At 40.6% G+C, this 21,745-nt stretch overlaps 1 protein-coding gene and 1 long non-coding RNA gene across 5 annotated transcripts in view; one reads left to right on the top strand and one right to left on the bottom strand.

The window, feature by feature from the left end:
* MKLN1 (muskelin 1) overlaps nt 1-21,745 on the top strand; it is a 311,818-nt gene that overhangs the window by 56,391 nt on the left and 233,682 nt on the right. Inside the window, exon 1 of one of the 4 annotated variants that reach the window (XM_084897003.1) lies at nt 11,888-12,061. The exons of the other annotated variants lie outside the window; for them this stretch is intronic. The gene's annotated coding sequence lies outside the window, so the exon portion shown is untranslated. Of the gene's footprint in view, nt 1-11,887; nt 12,062-21,745 lie in introns of those variants that run through there. 4 annotated transcript variants of the gene reach the window in all.
* LOC311629145 overlaps nt 6,597-21,745 on the bottom strand; it is a 95,839-nt gene continuing 80,690 nt past the window's right edge. The window contains exons 3-4 of the long non-coding RNA XR_014796162.1: nt 17,571-17,774; nt 6,597-6,710 (exon numbers count right to left, since the gene is read on the bottom strand). This is a non-coding gene — a long non-coding RNA (uncharacterized lncRNA). The remainder of the gene's footprint in view (nt 6,711-17,570; nt 17,775-21,745) is intronic.

The following is a 21,745-nucleotide window of genomic DNA, read 5'->3' as shown; positions in this document are numbered from 1 at the left end:
CTAAAATATTTCAAACCCCTGTTTGTTTCAGAAGTGACATTCCATTGGAAATATCTGTTCTTTCTTTTTCAGCAGAGCAGGCCTGTCCTCAGCGATGGCTGAAGGCCAGTCACTGTCTCTCCCTGTCTGTCTTCCCCACTGAGTGGCATATTGTCTGAGAGGCCCCATAGGGACTTTCAGAGCCATCAGCGAATGACTGGCAAAAAACCTTAGGGGGAAAAAAAAAAAAAGGCACAAGGCTGACCAGGTTCACCAGCATTATGAACATTCTTATGTAGTCTTCTTAAGCCTTGGCCTGTTTTGCTCAGTGGTTAGAGCATCGGCCTGCAGACCAGAGCGTTGCGGGTTTGATTCCCCGTCAAAGGCACGTACTTCGGTTGTAGGGACCCCAGCCCCGGCTGGTCCAGGCATGTGGGAGAGGCATCCAATCAATTTGTCTCTCTCATGTTGCTGTTTCTCCCTCTCCCCCTCACCCCCTTCCTTTTTGCTCTCTTTGGAAATCAATGGAACATGAGAATTAAAAATAAATAAACAAATCTAACTTGCTGAAATGTCCATTGGAATAAGCCAGCATGGGTGGATCTACTGTATCATCCTGCTTGCTACCAGGGAAGAGAGAAAACAGCAGTCCATGCTGGCAGCTGTGCTGGAGTCGCTCCTCAAGCATCGGTGTGTGCCCACCGGAGAGCAGGAGAGGGCGTGGGGAAAATCAGGGTGGAGCTCAGAATGCAGCCGTACTGTGCACACTGTGCTGGGAGTGACTGTGAGGGTGCCCTCTGGAAGCACCACCCCCACTGATCACTTACCCTGAGCGCTTGAATGAAAATATAAGCACAATTCTGACTCCTAAACCCAAGCACATGATCACTGCCCATGTCTTTGTATAGATACATCCTTATTGAGTTGCTTTTCCAGGAGTGGCAATGGATTTCTGCTGAGTCACTCAGCTTTCATTCCAGCCAATGATTATGAGCATGGACTCTGGAACCAGCTCTGTCATGTACTATCTGTGTGGCTGTGGGCACGTTCATTACTTAAAAATTCTCCAGATATGATTCCCCAAATGTGAAGTGGTGATAATTCTACCAGCTACCCCATAAAATTTTTATGAGGAGTAAATGAGTGTAGCCATGTGTTAAAGAACAAAAATTCAACCAAATAAATGTAAAGATGTAATTGGCTTTATTGAGTGATTTGTGAATCAGATGGCATCCCATCTAGTAAATAGAAAGGTGCTCCAAGGAGCTTTACAAAATGAAAGGCTTTTATAGGCTGAAATGGGGCAGGACAAGAAAATTAAAAGAGTAAATTATTTCAGGCAAGGAAACTTTTTAAAATTCTTCACCCAAGGATATGTTTTATTTATTTATTGGGAGAGAGAGAGAGAGAGAGAGAGAGAGAGAGAGAGAGAGAGAGAGAGAGAGGGACATCGATGTGAGAGAGAAACATTGATTGCCTCCCATACAGGCCCTGACCTCGGACTGACCTGCAACCTTTTGGTGCACAGGACAATGCTCCAACTAACTGAGCCACCCAGCCAGGACAAGGACATGTTATTTTAGGGAAAGTCAGGGGGTCTTATCAAGCAGATTACTTTGCTAGTGCTGGCAGAGAAACTCTGGACTGATCGTTGTAAAAGTCTACTCTTGGGAGAGTTCACAACTGAATTAGGTTAGATATTAAGTACTGCTGGAGCTTACCACAAGGGACTCTATTTTGTTTCTGGTTGGTTTTTGTTTGTTTGTCTTTTTATTGATTGATTGAATGATTGATTGATTGATTTCAGAGACAGAGGAAAAGAGAATCGATTAATTGGTTGATTCTTGCATGTGCCCTGCTGGGGTATCAAACCCACAACCTTGGCATATTTGGACATCACAACAACAAACTGAGCGATTCAGCCAGGGCCTGTTGTTGCTTCTTAACACATGTAAAGAGCTTAGGACATTGTCTGGCACATAGTATGTGTTGTACAAGAGTTAGATATTTTCATTAATTAATTAATTAATTCATTCATTCATTCATCTAACGTTAATTTTAAAAGCTCTGGTCTGGACTGCTAGGTATTGAGAAATAAAGACAAGTAAGACATACTCCGTGCCCTCAGTAGGCTTGCACTCTATATTCTAGGCTTGTGTTTTATTTATCTTTTTTACCTAGCACAAGTTGGGATGTACTCAATAAGTGTTTTTGAATGCATGATTGCACTAAGGAAACAGACAAATATACTGATAATTTCAGTTAAAAATGATACATTTAACAATGCCTGGCACATATAGGTGCCTGGCACCATCTAAGCATTATCTATTTTAATTATTAATTTAGTAGAATAATTGCGGAGACTAAGCGTACAGACTGGAAGTACAGGGTGAGGAGGTGGAGGTGCACTCAGGAAAGACTTCCAAGAGGCAGTATCATTCAGCTCGGTTTTGATCAGCGAGTGGGCGTTAGCCAGTAAGAGAAGAGGGCTAAGTGTGTTCCAGGAAGAAGGAACATTGTGTGCAGAGCTAGAGAGGCGTGAAATAGCACAATACATTCAGGGAGCTCTGGGTAGGCAGGTACGACGGGAGCTCCGTCCTCCTTGTGACACACAGCGTGTTTGAGATTAGAGGCTGTGAAATGAAACAAGACAAACGAGACATCGCTTTTGTCCCCCTGGCTTTGAGCGTTAACTAAATAACCAACCATGGGCTAAGTCCCTGGGGAATTTTAACTTGTTCGGTATGTTGCTTGCCCTGTACAAATGCTGTTCGTTGCTCTGAGGTCAGCCCCTTCTGGTCTTCTGATAGAGGAAGTAAATTCACTTAACCTACCTGTTTTTTCAAATTAATTGAGATGAATTACAGTAAAGTTGATGAGCTCAGATAATCGGTGAAGGTGTTTTACATAGTAACATAGATTTCTCTAGATCAAGAGTTAGCAAACTATTGCCGAGACCGGTTTGGCTCAGTGGATAGAGCGTCAGCTTGGGGACTGAAGGGACCAGGGTTCGATTCCGGTCAAGGGCATGTACCTTGGTTGCGGGCATATCCCCAGTAGGGGGTGTGCAAGAGGCAGCTGATCGATGACTCTCTCTCATTGATGTTTCTAGCTTTCTATCTCTCTCCCTTCCTCTCTGTACAAAATCAATAAAATATATTTAAAAAAAAAAAAAAAAAAGAGTTAGCAAACTATGGCCTAAGGGCAAAATCCTGTCCACCGCCTATTTTATAGTTATGTTTTCTTAGAACACAGCCATGCCCATTTGTTAGCATGTGGTCTAGCATTGCTTTCTCGCAACAATTGTGGAGTTGAGCTGTTGGGACAGAGACTGTATGGCTTTCAAAGCATAATGTTTACTAGCTGGCTCTTTATAGAAAATGTTTGCCAATCCTGCTATAGAGTCATCTCTTCTAATCTGATGACAAGTAAAAACCACCTGAATATTTAAGGTCAGGGATTAGTTTGGTTTAGAACCAATGTGGAAAACAGTAGGTTATTAAAATTTTAAAAATTCACTACCAAGGAGAGAGAAGACTGCAAATATGTTAGCCATAAAGGGTGCAATAAACATGAATAATGAATGAACATAGATTCTGTGATTGGCCCTCAGATTTGACTCAGAGCTTCCTGACAGTCAGAAAAAAAAAGGGGGGGTGGTGTTAGTCATCTGTATTAGTTACCTATTGCTTTATAACAAACCACCTTAAAAGTTAGTGGCTTACAGTTACTATTTCTCAGATCATCTGACAGGCTGGGCCTAGATGATCTCGGTGGGCTTGCTCATGCATTTGTGGCCAGCTGGTGTGTTAGCCCTGGGCTGGCTAGGCTGGGATGACCTCAGTTCTTCTCTACTCCACACAGTCTCCCACCTCCCCCCCTCCCACCCACCCCCGAAAGCAGATTCGAAGAAAGCAAGTGGAAGTGTACACTTGAGGCTAGGGCTTGGAACTGGCCAAGTCTAGTTACTTCTGTTGCAGTCTAGTGGCCAGAACAAGTCAAAAGGCCAGCCTACATTCAGTGGCCTGGGTGGGGAAATGGATTCTAACACTGGGAGGAGCAACAAAGTCACGTTGCAAGGGGCAGGGGAACAGGAGGGAGAGAGGTGGGTCCATGGTTGAAATCAATCAGCATCTAAAACAACATGTATTCCAACCATAAATTTTTCTTTAAAAGTCATCACTGTGGTCTAAAGTGCAAAGGAACAGTCATCATACGTCTATTCAGCCCCACCCACAGATATGAATCATCATTGTCTTTAACTAACAGGACCAATATCCTCTAGCTAATGACAGATGTAGAAAAGGGATGGAAAGAGGCCTGTCAGAAATGTGGTGCCTATCATATGAGATCCAGCCCCTATTAAAATGCCATCTTGATGAATCCCTCATGGAACTAGACTCAGTTTTAATGGATTGAAGGGATAAGGAAAATCATTATCACAGGAGTTACCAATGACTAAATATTGATACATGTTAGTCTTTGAGACTAAAGCCTAAACAGACCTACAACATTCTTTATTATTTTATCCTCATCCAAGGATATGTTTATTGATTTTGAGAGAGAGAGAGAGGGAGAGAAAGAGAGAGAGAGAGAGGAAGGAAGGCAGGAAGGGAGAAAGAAAGAGAGAGAAACATCCATTTGAGAGAAACATTGATCAGTTACCCTCTATAGCCCCTAGACCAGGGATCAAACCCCAGGTATGTGCCCTGACAGGGAATCATACCTACAACCCTTTGGTGTATAGGACAATGCTCTAACCAATTGAACCAACCACTGGCCAGGGCCTACAACATTCTTGCTGACCATTCCCACTTTCTCTTCTTCCATTATCAGGTGGCATTAAAATTGTCCACTGTATTCAAAGATGACACTATTTGCCGGGACCGGTTTGGCTCAATGGATAGAGCGTCGGCTTGGGGACTGAAAGGTCCCGGGTTCGATTCCGGTCAAGGGCATGTACCTTGGTTGCGGGCAGATCCCCAGTGGGGGGTGTGCAAGAGGCAGTTGATCGATGACTCTCTCTCATCAATGTTTCTAACTCTCTATCTCTCTCCCTTTCTCTCTGTATAAAATCAATAAAATATATTTAAAAAAAAAAAAGATGACACTATTATTTATGGATATGGATGTGATTGAAAAGACAAAGAATAAATACTCTTTTTAAAATTCACTTGCAGCCCTGGCTAGGTAGTTCATTGATTAGAGCATCATCCGAACATGCCAAAGTTATGGGTTTGATCTCAGGTCAGACATACAAGAATCAATCAATAAACGCATAAATAAGTAGAACAACAAATCAATGTTTCTCTCTCTCCCTTCCTCCTTCCCTCCCTCTTCCCCTCTTCTCTCTTTCTCCCCACTTCCTCTCACAAAATCAATAAATAAAAAATTAAGAATCACTTGCCATGTGATGATATTTTTAAAATGTATTGCTGGAGTATTTTCCTTATTACCAAACTTGCCTCAATAAATAATGTTAAGAATAAATAGCAACAGTGATTTCAGAAGTCTCCCTTAACTATTTCTGGTACCATGGGCTGTCAGTAGGATGAGAATAAATAGAGGTAACCCTTGAGCCTTAGAGTCATTCAGAATCCCCCAAATTAAAAAAAAAAAAAAAAAAAAAAAAGCAAAACACTAAAAATGAAAACAAAACTCCTAACCACTCAGACAAGCCACACAACGTCAGTTTGAGAACATTCCCTCTGGCCTAGAGCCCGTCAGGGTGCCACCGTCAGACTTCTGCAGGGACAGCGGAAGTGCAGGAGATGAACAGGACAGGATTTAGGGAACTATTAGACGCCTGTTGACTCAGACATCAGGACCAGCTGTGAATGAAAACATACCGCAACTTACAGTAAAAAGGAACTGAGCTGTGGATTTCATTGAAGAGGTGGAGACAACCGCTCAGGATGTGCAGATGACACTGCTCTGGGAGGGTCAGGGGGGACAGGGCTGTGTCAGGAAGAACAAATGAAGCTTCCAAATGTGGGGTGCAGAAAATCAGGAGTTGACCTTTGGGCAGGTCACATAAAGGTCAAATAACATATATCAAATTCCTGGCAGAGAACTTGGAAGGATAGATGTTAACAAAGGTTAGTTCCTCTCCTCTCTCTGCATCTCTCCCTCACCTTAGGGATTTCTCTTTTCTTTTTCTTTTTTTTAATTTTATTTTTATCTTGTGTATTTTTTAATTGGATTTACTGGGATGACATTGGTTAATAGAATTATACAGGTTTTAGGTATACAGTTCTACAATACATCATTTGTATATTGTATTGGGTGTTTACCACCCCAAGTCAAGTCTCCTTCCATCACCATTTATCTCCCCTTTACTTTAGTCTGCCTCCCCCACCCCCAGGGATTTCTTAAACACACACACACACACACACACACACACACACACACACACACACACGACCTGCCAGCCAGCTGCTATTGGAAAGATGTCAGCTAGGATAAGCTGCTGATGTGGTAACTGTCAACACAATTCCCACTCAGGTGGGTGGAGCAGGGCATGCCACCTCTCCGTCCCCTCTCCTCATCGCAGCGTGGAGGCAGCACAAAGACATTCTTTCCTTCCTGCAGAGGAAGTGTGTGTTCCCTCAGATCTACCTTGGCATTCCTTGATGTTTTAGAGAAGCAGATGACCCCAGCTGAGCAAGACAGTCAGCAGAACAGCAGCCCTTGATGCTGCAATTGGAAATTTCCATTCTTTGCTTGCAGCTCTGAAAAAAAAAAAAAAAAAAATCTGAAGAGCCCAGGAGCTGGGAAATTTCCACAATGGAAAATTTTAACATATTCTTTAGCTCTAAACTATGCAGGTTTATTGAGACTATTTTTTTTTTCCTTTTGGTAATTTTCTTCTTTCACAATAATTTATGAAGATGGTAACACTACAGCTGTGGGAATAGGGAGGGCAGGAGGACTTGGAGGGGAATGAATATGGCTAGTGGGAGCCTATGCCATGTACATGTTTGACCACCTGAACCATAGAAATGCAAATCACAACAAGACCCACAGGCTGGGAACTCATCCAAAAGAGAGAGGGTTTGCCTAGCAGCACTGCAGGGAAACCTATGTAGAGAGAAGTGGAAAGTGGATGGATACAGCTTAAGAACAGGAGATGGTGAGGTCTGCTGCTGGGAAAATCAATCTTTGGCAGATTTATTTCTTACACCACTGCCCTCCCCGCTCCCTGGCCTTTTTTTTTTTTTTTTTTTAAATCCTCACCCAAGGATATTTTTTATTGATTTTTTTTAGGGAGCAGAGAGAGAGGGGGGGGAAAAAAACAAAACACATCAATCTGAGAAAGAAACATCAACCAGTTGCCTCCCATATATGCCCCAACTGGGGATGGAACCCAAAACCTGGATATGTGCTCTGACTGGGAATCAAAGCTGCAATCTTTGGTGTATGAATGATGCTCCAGCCAGCTGAGCCACCTGGCCAGGGCCACCTCTGCTTCTTAAACCTAAATGTGCACACCAATCACCGGGGCATCTTAAGCTGTAGATTCTAATTTAGTAGATCTGGGGTGGAGCCTGAGACACTGTGTTTCTAACTGGCTTCCAGATGGTGCTGAGGCTGATGCTGATGCTGATGCTGAGGCTGATGCTGAGGCTGGTGCTGAGGCTGGTGCTGAGGCTGAGGCTGAGGCTGCTCTGCTGAGGCCCGTGCTGTGAGGAGCCAGGCCATAAACAACAGGCCCCCCTCATGAGGAGGCCAGCTTGCCGTCAATAGTAAAACACAGTGAAGGAACAGCCGGAGCAGAGCTCCCTCGGGGCTGTTTTCCAGATTACAAAGCTGAGATCTCTGAGTAGAACTGAATGTCTTCTGGAATGATGCTCCATGCACTTCTGGATAAAGTGGAACCTAGGAAATGTGGGGAGGCAGTTTCCAGACGCCTGCCTATGGCAGCAGAGTCAAATTGCCGGTTTCCAGAACACAATGCCTTTGCAGAGAAGCCCCTATAACAAGGTGATGGAGATCACCAACCTGGGCCTCTCTCAGTCTGAGCCATTGTCTAGTATTGTGACATGTGGGGTGAAACACCAATGAGATAGCTCCCATTATTGAGGGAAGCTCCAATTATTGAGGCCAGGACAGTGTAAAATTTATTCCATCTCAGCCAAGATAGTTGTCTCACTTTTATTGAGATAAAAAGGGAATAGGAGAATTTTCCATTTTCTTAACCTTTGTGCTACCTATTTTACTAAGATAGATAGAGAGAGAGAGAGAGAGAGAGAGAGAGAGAGAGAGCGAGCGCAAGAGAGAGTGAAAAGAGAGAAATATCAAAATCTGCAGTGTCTTTATTCCATGGTGTTACCTCCAATTGATCTGAAATATATCTGCTGTGTGTATCTTTAAAGCAACATTTGTCCTATTTTTCATTTTCCATTTGATTTTTAGATGGGTTATTACAACGCACTTTTCAAATTAAAGAATACAGAGGAGCTTATGGGGGAAATGGAGGAAAGACATTACCAGCATGAAAATATATTGAAATCAGAGTGTAACGGCATAAAGTAAATTTGATAATATAATAAAAAGTATTAAAATATATTAAAAGTAAATAACTATCTTAATATTCTAACATGTACTTAATACTTTACAATTCTAAATGGCTTACAGGATTAAGGATTTGGACTTCTGGAGATTGGTTGATGTCTTCTTTTTTATTAAAAAATCTTCACTGAGGAGTTAAAGTCTGATTCAGCATTGAAATAGACTTCCTGAACATTAATTTGATCTTTTTCTTACTAAAGATCTCAATGAGCAATTATTCATTTAAGAACCAGCTTACAACCTACAACCAATGAGATAGAATTTGCTTGACTCATCTAAAATCACATCTTTTTAATAATAAACATAATAATTATAAGATTTTGCTGAAACCGGTTTGGCTCAGTGGATATAGCGTCAGCCTGCGGACTGAAAGGTCCCAGGTTCGACTCTGGTCAAGGGCATGTACGTTGGTTGCAGGCACATCCCCAGTAGGGGATGTGCAAGAGGCAGCTGATCAATAATTCTCTCTCATCGATCTTTCTAACTCTGTATACCTCTCGCTTCCTCTCTGTAAAAAATCAATAAAATATATATATATTTTAAATGATTTAACATTGTAGGGTACTTACAACAGGTGAGGTACCTAATCCTTACAAGTTTATAAGATGGGTACTGTTACCGGGAAAACTCCGCTTGGGCTGGAGCTACCTGTCGCTGTGTCCAATTAGGAAGGTAGGGTTGAGAGTGTTAGGTGTTTATTGGCAGGCTAGCCAATCAAAGGAGCTTACAAGCATTCAAGTCCTTTCCTAACAGCAAGGTCCAGGGGACAGGATTATAAAGAGCAGTGGGCTGGGAAACAGAATGCCTGGGGGTCTGCAGATGTCTGCTATTGTCATCGGTTACCAGGTGATGAGATGAAGTTGACGAGATGATGTTTTGACTCCTGCTGGGTCAGCCTGACCCTGCTTATTGGTTCCGCTTACTGGATTCACAGCTGAGTCACCTCCTCAATCATTTTGCACAGGCCTTGAAAAGGAAACTTTAAAAAAACTTAACCCCCTATTCATAGATAAGAAATTTAACCCGCTATTCACATAAGTATATGTGTTCTAAGGTTTAGGCTAATATGATTATTTTCAGATTAATTCGGGTGGTCTTTCGGATTATAAGTACTCCCTATCATTACCATTATTTTATACATGAGAAATTGGGATTTAGAGAGCTTAAGTCAGTGTTTCCCAACCTTCTCTCATGATGAGAATCACCTGGTGGAGTTGTTAAAACACAGATTCCTGAATCCCAACTAAGAAGTGCTAAACTAGAATTTTTGAGAACATATAGGTAAAATTGCATACCTAACTTAGTGCTCTGTATATAACATCTGTGTTAGAGCACTAGTTAAGTATACAATTTTACCTATATGTTCCCAAAAATTCTAGTTTAGCACTTCTTAGTTGGGATTCAGGAATCTGTGTTTTAACAACTCCACCAGGTGATTCTCATCATGAGAGAAGGTTGGGAAACACTGGCTTAAGTGAACTGCCTGGGACCCATACATTTCGACCAAGCAGGCAATAACCTTGTTTGGCCAGCCCACTTACCCCAGTGCTCTTTCCAAATGCCACAGCCACACCTCAGCGTCTCTTCCCTTACCCCAGACAGATGGATAGATGCTCCTGCTCGTGTTTAAGGACTTCACAAAGCTCGATTAAAATACTGAATGCGTTGTTAGCTGCTTACAGCTGCTATTTCTCTAGCAGTGCAGTAAGTCCAGGAAAACTCTTTTAAAGAGCTCATTAAAACTGCTAAAATAAAGTCTTAGAAGCAGGTGCATCCATTAGCTGGAATGTAGACGATTATGCTAATATCAAATTCAGGTGACAAATTTAAGCCAACCAAATCATGGAGGATAAAAGGATTCTCAACATGAAAGTGAACTTCTTTGTAGGGCTTGTTGCTCTGTAAGACTGTGACTGCCTTTGCAGCTGTCAGCATAGGGACGTCCAGTGTTAACATACAAAAATAAAGTCATTTTTGCAAGGTAATATCTCCTTTATAAATTATTGGGTCTCTATTAGGAAGATAAAGGTAAGGAATTGCCTATAACACTAGTGCTATTTTCTAAATAAGAGATCTGGCACTTCATTTATAATTTACTGTCAGATTGGGCCTAAGGGTAGAGGAAACAGTTAAAGAGGGTGGTTAAAGTCTGTGGACAGTGATTCAGTTAGGATAAGACAGAGCAACAGCTGTTTTATTTTGGCCTTTTTTCTCATCTTGAAGAGTTATTGAGCGTGAAATTCATATGTGACCACATACATGTACTCAGGAAGCTAAACATCAGAATAAGAGTTATGCCAGGATGATTTTGATTTTCTTTGTTGAGGATATTTTTGTGTTTCTCAAATTTTCTAGCATGAATATGTTACTCTGTAAATTTCACAATCATTAAAAAGTACTATGGAGCAATTAGCCGCTCCACATTTAGTTGTTTTACCTATAAACTGGTTATATAATTGCCTAGTATCTGGGAGCTGGCTGAGATGTTTCCCCCAAATCCTTTCTTTTCAGATATAGGATATCTGTGGAAACATTGATTCCTCCTTTCAGAAGAAAACATAAGAAAAAGAGAACTAGGTATCCACATATAAAAATATTATAAACATGCTTAAAGATTTTTATGTTATTTGTCAGCACTTCAATCAAGTGGGTATTCATCACAGTGAATACATCTGCCACTTGCAGAGGGAAAAAGCCTCAGCAACCTTTTAAGGCAAATTAAATTAAATTTTAATTTTTTAAGTTATATATTTCTGGGAAGATTTTGTAAGCTAATATTTGAAACGTACATTTTTAATTGTGTGCTCTGATGACTATATTACTGATTGCAAAATATAAATAACGAAGCTGCTATAGACTTGAGCTCATCTACTTATAGAGCATGTTGTGTGTGTGTGTGTGTGTGTGTGTGTGTGTGTGTGTGTGTGTGTTGGGATAAATACCTTGATATCAAGCTGAAAGGCTGCTTGTGCAGGGTAATAGCCTGTATTATTTTTGCCTTTCTTCCTCTGTGACTCTTCTATCTTGCCCTTACACTACTACTTTCTTTTTTCCTAAACAATTTTAAAAGACCATTGACCCATTTTAAATAAAAAGCAATAAAGAAAACAGGAAAAATCTCCTTGGGTTGAGGATGGGTAAGCATATACTTCTACATACATGTACATGTACTGAATACATGTAAACATGTAGACATAGCTGAATCCCTGGTCCAAACTGCCATAGTCTCATTACTTGGGATTTAAATAGAGTGTGTGCAGCTAGCTCCCTTGATTGCTGGACAGCTCCATGTCACCTAGGAATACTTTCCCACCCGCTCCATCTGTTTAATTCTCAGAACTGCCACCCCTGTGGAGATGCAGGTTCAAGACAAGTGAAGAAGGTGGCCAGAAGAGACTCCTGACACTTCAATATGGTGCATCACCACCATCGGTAGAGGGTAGACTGCAGAGCACAGAATCTAAAGATGAAAGAAACTTGAAAGGTCGTTGTAGTCAAGTTCTCTTTAAATGTATGTATCTCTTCTAGAATATACCTGACAGTGATCCATCCTGACCTTGACATTTTCCAGTGATGGAAACAGTCCTACTTTTTTTCACATTTATACTGACAGAGGGGTAGATAAAGAGCTCAAAGAGCATTAAAACCACAATCAAGTGGATGATACTGAAGAGAAAAAAATGAATTATTCTTAATCCTGCCACCCTTCACAAAATCAACTATTTTTGAATTTCTGTTACTGACCTAGTACCCCCTGAGTATTAAGGGGGTCTAGGCCTTAATACTGGTCTTAAGCTGGTCAGTTTGTCTCATTGGATAGAGCATCAACCTGCAGACCAAAGGGTTCGATTCTGGTCAAGGGCATGTACCTTGGTTGTAGGCTCCTCTGTGGCCCTGACCCTGGTCTGCGCTTGTGCAGAAGGCAACAAAATTGATGTGTTTCTCTCACATCATCGATATTTCTATCTTTCCCTCTCAATTCGAGAGTAGAAAAAAATACAATTAAAATAAATAAATAAATAAATAAATAAATAAATAAACCATTTAGGGTCCACAGGGAATGTAAAGAGGCTGAACCATTTGGCTTAAAGACTTTGGAAATCACATTGGTTCGTAGTGTTCATCACACCACAAGAAACAGATCCTGAAAAGGAAAGTTGTGTAAAGAATGTATAAGCCTCAAGACCATGGTATTTCCTAAGTCTCTTCCTAACTCACCTTCTTTTGTCACTGTGACATCTGTACAACAAACAGAAATCTCTGCGAGAATCCTATCCAGGGGTCTTTCTAACACGTACAAATACTACCTAAGCTGAGCAATGCGTTCCCAAGTTACCTAAATTGTGCATGATGGCATTCTTTTCAGAGGAAATTGGACAGTTCAGCAATATTCTGAAACAACGAGGTATGACAGCGCAAAGACCAAAAATAACAAAAGAAAAGCCTTCCAAGGGTGTGCCCTGTGGAAACAGTTAATATCCTTCCTTTCCACTTTGGCTTCGATGGGAGCTTCTTTAAAATGAATTCAAAATGAAAATGGTGTTGAATTTGGGAGATGCAAATTTAGAAAATCAATTATTAAATAGAGAGGACAGAAGGCTGAACTATAATACAGCTAAGTAAATAGAAGGGAGAGGTTTTAAAAAAAAAGCTAATTATTTTAATGAATTGTCAAAAAAAAAACTATTGAAAAAGTTTAAACAGCACAAAAGAATATAAGGAAGAAAACAAACAAAAATACTCCCATATCCCACCATCTAAAAATAAACTTCATAGATTTTTATGGAATATCCTTCCAGACATGAAAATAAGAGATATTTTAGAATTAAACACACACACACACACACACACACACACACACACACAAAACAAAAAAACCAAAACTTGTATTCAGGTATCTAAGCATGGTCTTATTTGATCCTGGTCTAGAGGTGTGGAACATCTGGCCCATGGGCCCGATAAGGCCCAGAAAATCATTTGGCTTGGCCCTGCCATGGCATTAGGGGTGAGTTAATTAAATGCTTGATAAATATAGCAGGCTAATTTTTAACTTGATAATTTTGTATGGCCCCCAAATGATGTTATGAATATCCAAATGGCCCTTGGCAGAAAATAGGTTCTCTACTTCTGATCTAAAGAGATCCAAACACGACTTTTTAAAATGTCTATTTCACCTGAAAAGTGATAAGAGGAAGTAAAAAGAATTCTCAGTTCATAAGCGACTGTAAGAATGGGAGTTCAATAGAAATTAGCAGATATTTTTATTTTTGTCTACATATCCATATCGTACCGTATCATACCGTATCTATTCAGTTGCATCTAAACCATATTACAACAACATATGTTTTCATAATGCTTTTTGGTTTAGAGATCAACTTTACACTGATGCTCAGGACCATCTAAAACCATCAGAGTTGATATCTAGTTGGTACATATTTGTTTGCCCATTCTAGTTGTTTATGTCCAAGTGTCCAATCTGCTTTATTTTGATTGGCCAGTGCCAGTGCTTTACCAATTATTATATGGTTCATCAAGGACCATTTCTACTGGTTGGTCCTCTTTCTTCGAGCATATTAATATTTCCCTGAGCAAGGTTTATGCTCTTAATGTCATTTTTTATTTTTTTAAAAAAGTATGTCATTTTAACCCCATTCATTTCTCTTGCAGAAGTGAAATGGTTTTTACTTATTTGTTTCTTTATGAAAAGAAAAGAGTAAAGTCCCCCTCCTCGCCACTCCTGAGTTCCCCTCATTAAAATCACAGTGGTTCAAAGACTTAACTGGGAATTTTCAAACTCAAAGGAAATTTTGCTTGTTTATGTTGCAAAAATCAGGGACATTATTGTCTCCATTATCTGTGTTAAATTTAAGACACGTTGATTGATACTAATTAGTCAACTGACAGATTATCCTAGTTATTTCCATTTAAAAATTTTAAGTAGAACTTACTTACAGTTGACTAATGCTAATACAAAATTAGATGCCATTTCCTGACTTACCAGCTTACAGTGAGGAAATGCAGGTCAAATAGGTGGGAGAAGAAAGCCAATATTTCCTTGGGAACCCACATGTCATAATTGCTTAATCAAAAGTACTGGTATTTTATGCAACAATAGCCCTGCTTATCTCACAAACACTAGAACATTAGACCACCTGATCATTTTTCGGGGGGGGGGGAGAGAAACATAAATAATGTTAGTAAATTAATATTTTTCTACTGATATGCTATAATTTAATTGGTCCTTAATTGAGAGTGGCACTTAACCATTCTTTTACTATTTATACTTATGCATATCAAGCAATAGGCATCAAGCTTATGTCAATGCTACCTATTTTTACTTTTACCATATATATAAAGAGCAAGAGCCACATTCTATGGAAAGTAGGTAAAGCCACACTTGATAACACTTCTTCCTCCTTCCCTAAATTCATCAAGTGGCCACCTCACTTCTTCGATGTGAGATGTCATAGTTGGAGACAATATACCCACTTTGGTGCCAAATGCCTGCGTTTGTACAGGGCTTTAATGTGGATGAAGCACATTTCACATAATGTCATTTGCTCCAGACACAGGGAGAATCACTTTGGCCACTTCTGTTTATAACTGAAGCTCCTAAGTCCCAGAGCCATCGTCTCAGGCAGAATGTGGCTGATATTAGTGGCATTGCCTCTGGTTATTAAAAGGAACCCTTAATATTGACTTAAAAGTGTTAAATTTAAAGTGCAGGGTTCTGCCCAAACCGGTTTGGCTCAGTGGTAGAGCGTCGGTCTGCGGACTGAAAGGTCCCGGGTTCGATTCTGGTCAAGGGCACGTACATTGGTTTAAGGGCACATCCCCAGTAGGGGGTGTGCAAGAGACAGCTAGTTGCTGTTTCTCTCTCATCCACGTTTCTAGCTCTCTATCTCTCTCTCCTCCTCTCTGTAAAAAATCAATAAAATATATTTTAAAAAATAAATAAAGTGCAGGGTTCCTTTTTGCTGTTAGAAATGGAACATCTAAAAGGCTCTCCAGTGATCTAAGTGATTCTGTTTTACTTAGATTCCTGGAAATTGTCAAAGGGTTTTCAGGGAGGAGGGGAAAAAAAGAATGAGGAAATTTTCCCTGTGGGCAGTTGGGGAAAACAAAAATATTTTTGTGCTTAGAGACTTCTCAGGAAAGGAAGGTTGGCCAGCAGCAGCATCTGTGCAAGGGGAATTTCCACATTTGGGAAAACATGGTCATAATTAATGACTGAGGAAAGCCAAGAAAATGGACCATGTTGGAAAAATATGATCTTCAATGGTCATGTCATTGTCAACCGATTGGGCCAGAAAATCGAATTGCTTAAGAAAGAGATTTTTATTTGTGGGCTTTTGACTACAGGTCCTTCCTTCTGTAGATCTAATAAATATCCTGTTCTTGCCCGGGGAATCAGCTTCCCCTTGCCGCCCTACTCTCTCTGTCCCTCCCTACCCCAAGGGAGTATTTGCGTGAGACTTCTGGCCCGGACACTGGCCCTGTAGTCTTTTGCTTTGAACATGATACTTCAGACTAGCCAGCAGGGCTATTAGCATCCATTAGAATAGAGATGATTATCCAGGATTCTTGGAAAATGGCGGAAGGATGAGATTGCATGATCCTAATGCAGCCATCATTTATTGAGGACTCCGTGTCCTAGGTCCTGTGCAAAGATGGTTGAAAAATTATCCTGACTTACACATGTCTCAGGGAATTTAGGTAACTTACCTAGAGTCCTGTAGCTCTTAATACCAAGCTATCCTTCTTTCACCTCCTCATCCTGTGTATAAAGTCTACTCCCTACACTGGAATGTGCTCACCCTGCATACAGCCTCTCACTTACTTAACTACTCCCTTCCTCTTCCTCTTCCCCAGGTCAGTGTTTAAACTAGATCTGGTCTTGAGGTTGTGTTCATCTGAGAACTCCATGGTTACCTCGCATTCTCAAGAGGAGAAATCTGGGTTAGCAGCTTAGCACCATTTATGTCTCTGTTTACTAAGGGCATGATTATGTAGTCAGAATGATCTTGCCCCACTTTTGGGTTTTCTTTTGTCTCAGTGGCCAATTTTATTTAAACAGGGGTGATCATCTTTTGCCTCTTCTCTCATAATTTTCTCAAGATGAGAATAGAGCTTTCTGAATTTCAAAAGAATTTTGAAGGAATAGGTCAAGTTTTTCAGAGAAGGAAATATAGCTAAGAAAAAAAATCCCTATGATATGCAGATGTGGTATCCAGTAGAGAATTTACAAAATGCAGAAGGTTGTTTTGTGAAATGAAAAAGCTGCAGATTCAATCATGTCCTCCACTGAAGCAAGAATTTCATGCTCTAAACCAGTGGTTCTCAACCTTTCTAATGACGAGACCCTTTAATACAGTTCACAGGTTGAGAACTGAGGCTGTAGAGCCTAAGCCCATCGGAAAACACAGATATTTACATTATGATTCATAACAGTAGCAAAATTACAGTTATGAAGCAGCAACAAAAATAATTTTATGTTTGGGGGTCACCACAACATGAGGAACTGTATTAAAGGGTCATGGCATTAGGAAGATTGAGAACCACCGCACCCATATGTTGTGGCTTCTAACATTAGCCCTGACCTACAACTGCCATAAATATGAGAAAACAAACCTAACTGAGATTAAAGAGTCTCATGGCCCTGGATTGAACTTCAGTGGGTAATAAATATAATTAAAAAACTATAGCAGCTTGTAAATAAGTTAGTATATTTTTTCTCTGTTGAACTTAAAACAAGTTAATTAAATCTTGTTAATATTTGTTTTCAGAATGCTTCTCAGACATATAGCCAGAAATTATTGCCTTTATTTGGAGATGTAAAAATCAAATGGATGTAATAGTTTTGTGCTGCTATGTAACTAATTACTATAAACACAGGCGATTAGGACAACATCTTGCTAATTAGCTCACAGTCCTGTGGGTGAGAAGTCTGGGTTGGGCTGGGTTCTCTGCTTGATGTTCCACAGGCAGAACTCAAGGTATGGGATCAGTCAGGCTCTTACCTGGGGAAGAACCTGTTTCCATGCTCAGTCACATTGCTGTGGAACCCAGTTCCGGGGTCTGCAGCACTGAGGTCCCCATTTTCTTTCTGGCTGTCAGTCCAGAGCCATCGCTTTAGAGCCACACACAGTCCTTCTCACGTGATCTTCTCTACCTTTCTTTCTTTAATCCTCACTTGAGGAGTAAGGATATTTTCTCTATTGATTCTAGAGAGAGTGAAATGGAGCGGGAAAGGAGGAAGGGAGGGAGAGAGAGAAAGAGAGAGAGAGAGAGAGAGAGAGCCATCAATATGGCGGGGACACATCAATAGGTTGCCTCCCACGTGAGCTCTGACTGGGGGCAGTGATCAGACCTGCAACCCAGGTACAGTATGTTCCCTTAACGGGGAATCAAACCTGAGAGACCCTCCGGTGGGCGGGCCAATGCTGTAACCACTGAACCATGTTGGCCAGGGCTGATCTCCTCTATCTTCAAAGCCAGCAATCACTATCCAATCTTTCTCACATTTAGAATTTCTTAAACTTCCTCTTCTGCTACCAACTGAGGAAAACTGTTCTCATAAAGGGTTCACCTGATTGGGTCAGGCGCACCTGGAAAAATCTCCAAATCTTAACCTTAACGCTGAGACTTTAATTACACCTGCAAAATCCCCAGTATCTAGATTAGTGTTTGGCCGAGTGACCTGGAGATGGGAATCTTGGGGAGCTATCTTTAGAATTCTGATAACCATACGGGGATAGCATTACCCAATTAACCTGAGATATAATGATATGCTCTGGAAACAGGCTCTCTACAGAAAGCCCATTTTATCTTTTAATTTCAAAATTAAACCTGCATATTTTGGGGGTGCACACTTCATCTGTTTTACTGATGCATTATAAAAACTGTCAAGGTTGTTTTATGACATGTGTTTCAGGGGCCTGTGAATGTCCAAGAGGTAATGTGTAGGCGTGAAGCTAGACATGAATGTATGGGTTTGTATATGTGGGTGGGGTGGGGTGGTGGTGGTGGCATAGGAAGAAGGGGGAGGGGCTGAGAGTGTAGTGAGTACAGAGAGACAGTTCATTCCTATTTTTAACATAATCCTTGAAGACCTTTGATGTGATCTCTTGTTATTTTCTGTTGGCAAGTCCCAAAGTTCAAAACCACAGGGCTTCTTTGAGTGCAATTTATGAACAGTATTTGAGGATATTCCTACACATAGGGGGTATTCTGGGTTATGCTGGGTCAGCACCACCAAGATGCTGTGCCCCTAGCATGGATGTGCACTTCCCAAAGTTCCTCTTGCCCAATTTCAAGGTGCCATGGCCTGCCAGATGCACAGAAGGCTGGAGTGCAGGCTGAACCCGCTGGCCCAGCTGGCCGCTGACCCAGAGCCTGGGCCTGTAGGATGTCCCCTTGGGATTGAGAAGGTATAGGAAGGCCTGAGAGGATCCTAGAGAGAGAGGTGACGGAAGATTCCATATTGATCTCTCTGATTTTAACATTTTACCTGGAGGACAGCCTATTGAAAAATCTGGATTTCTGGTGAATAAAGTGGAAATAGTTTTAGCCTTGGAATATATGTATGTGAAAGCCCTTAGAGAAGGGCAGAAAATTTCAGATGTGAAGTGTTTCTCTCTTCTTCCAAGAGCATCTGGGTTTTTCCCTTCTTGAAATCCTGGCTGAAAAGAATGAAAAAGAGGATGTTTCCCAGATGTTTCTTTTAACTTGTCCCAGACCTTTAGAAAATGGTGCAAACATGTAATATTACTTGGAAAAAGGAAAGAAGTCAGTGGAGAAGACATTTGATAACTGCACTGACCGAGAACTAAGTTAAGGGAGTCTGTGGGATGTTCAGCTTTGGAAAGGAAGATACAGGTGGAAAGAGGCTGGGTGGGAGAAATTAATGTTGCTTGTTCATTGAGAAGTCTTTATAGCATCACACATTTACATTCTTTAACTAACCAAGTGATTTTGCTCTATAAAGGATAGCTCTAAGGATGCTGATAATATGTTACAGATGTTATTTTTATTGCTAAACTTCCTACTTAAAAACTTTTCCTCTCCTTTATTCATTTACTCAGAAATATTTTATGGGAACCTGACATGTGCCTTGATCTAGGTTCTAGGAATACAGCAGTGAAGACAACAGACAAGGTTTCTGCTCTGGTAGGGCTTATATTCTAGTGTGGAAGAAAATATGGAAGTAGTTGTATTTATTACATGATACATAAAGGAGAAAACAAGATCATTTCAGTGATAGGTGCGCTGCAGGGAAATAAAATAGAGTGAAGTGGAAGAATGAACAGGTGGCTACTTTGGATTGGGTGGCCAGGTAATACCTCTCTGAAGAGATGACATTTGAACTGTGATCTAAATGACAAGGAGGAGCTGGTCATGAAAAGATCAGAATGAGGAGCATTCTAGATGGAGAGAACAGATGGTTCAGAGGTCCCTGTAATGGTAACAAGTTTGAATTTGAGGGAGAGAAAGAAGGCCTAGATGGCTGTACTTGGTGGCAATTGGAAAAGTGGTACAAAGTGAAGTTGGACAAGACAAAGCCTAGATCTTGTAGACATGGAAGATCATATAAAGGAATTTTAGGTGAGATGGGAAGTTTTAAGCAAAGAGGTGATTTTCTGTTTGGGCAACGAATTATAGAAAGCAAGAATGAAAGTACAGGGATCTTTAGGGGCAATTGCAACAATCCAGGTGAACAATAGTGACATGAACAAGGATAGTAGCATTGAAAATGGGGAGAATAGAGTGGATTGGGGTATATGTGGAAGGTGGAGTCAGAAAAACTTTCTGGTATTGTGCATGTAGGACATTAAGGAAAGAAAGATATCACAGTTCCCTATTGTTGGCTGGGACACTGGGCGAATGGTGGTGCTATTTAGTGAGATAGGTGGGATGGGAATGAGAATTGTGACAGACTGTATTCATTTCCTCCCCAACAGCCATTACTCTCTTCCTCCTTGTTAACAGAGTCCTGATTTTGTTGAGGATGACAGTATACCCAGGCCCAGATGGTGAATCATGATTGGTATTATTCAATCATAATAATCCCATTCTCTTCTGCTAGATAACTAATTTCTCCATCTCTTTGCAGTTCAGGGTGATTCATTTATGGCTAATGAGACCTAAGTGAAAATCTTTGGGGATAGATGTGGCTATCTGGAATAGGATCAGAGAGCCTGGAGTCATGGCAGCCATCCTGTGACTATGATTATAAAACTAACGGCATGAGGATTAAAGGCCAACATGTTAAAGATAGTGAAGTAGAAAAAAAAAATTGCCTGAACCAACATCAGCAGCTGCTTACTGCCAGGAATCTTGTTTATGAGAAAAGTAAAGCTATTTGTTTAAACCTCTTTTTATTTAATACAAGAGGTTAAGGAAGAGAATTGAGAGTTCTTCTTCGGCCATGTTCAGTTTGGCATGCCTACTGGATGTCCACATGGAATTGACTGTCTCATTTATTCCTTTCCACAACAGAATAAAGATTTATTGACACTTTTATCTTTCCTTATTACTATAATACTAGAAAACAGGAAAAGGCATATATAAAAGTGAACAAAGTTGCAGTGACCATGAGGGAGCCCAAGACAGAAGCTGACCATCAAGATGTAAAACCCATTTCCTAGCATTGGTGTGTTAGCAAGGTTGAAGTTGTTAAAGCTCAAAATCTGGGGCACTGGCCAAAGCTTAGTCGGAGGACCGGTTAGGTCCCCAGCTTTCTAAGCACTTTTCATCATGTTGATGGGGAAATGTCATCCTAGAATAGAGTACATTTTTCTATTAAGATACTTTCTTACTTATAGTCTATCACAGTGTTCATGTACTGCTTTATTTCCTCCTCTGACATATAACAAATTGCCTGATGAAAATTTCCCCACCAACTTATCCATAGAACCTAAAATAAGCCAAATTGAGCTTTTAGCATAGTTTCTGGTTGATGATAAAAATCAGCATCTGCAACCCCAATTACACCATTAGCGCTATCACCCAGGACTAGATCTCCAGCTTTATAGACTAAAAGTTTGCCAACCCACGTATTTTGTTTCCCTCCTAATTACTTTATTGTATGCTGAATGGTTTCAACTCCATCTATACAAAACAACAGTAAATATTTTTCCCAGTAGCTCATCAGAAACAGCTATTGATTTTATGTGGCTAGGCAAGTAACTGAGTC

Source organism: Pipistrellus hanaki, assembly GCF_964339955.1.
Source record: "Pipistrellus hanaki genome assembly, chromosome: 10".
In the NCBI taxonomy this organism is placed as follows: domain Eukaryota; kingdom Metazoa; phylum Chordata; class Mammalia; order Chiroptera; family Vespertilionidae; genus Pipistrellus; species Pipistrellus hanaki.
This window is presented reverse-complemented; position numbering and strand designations above follow the sequence as displayed.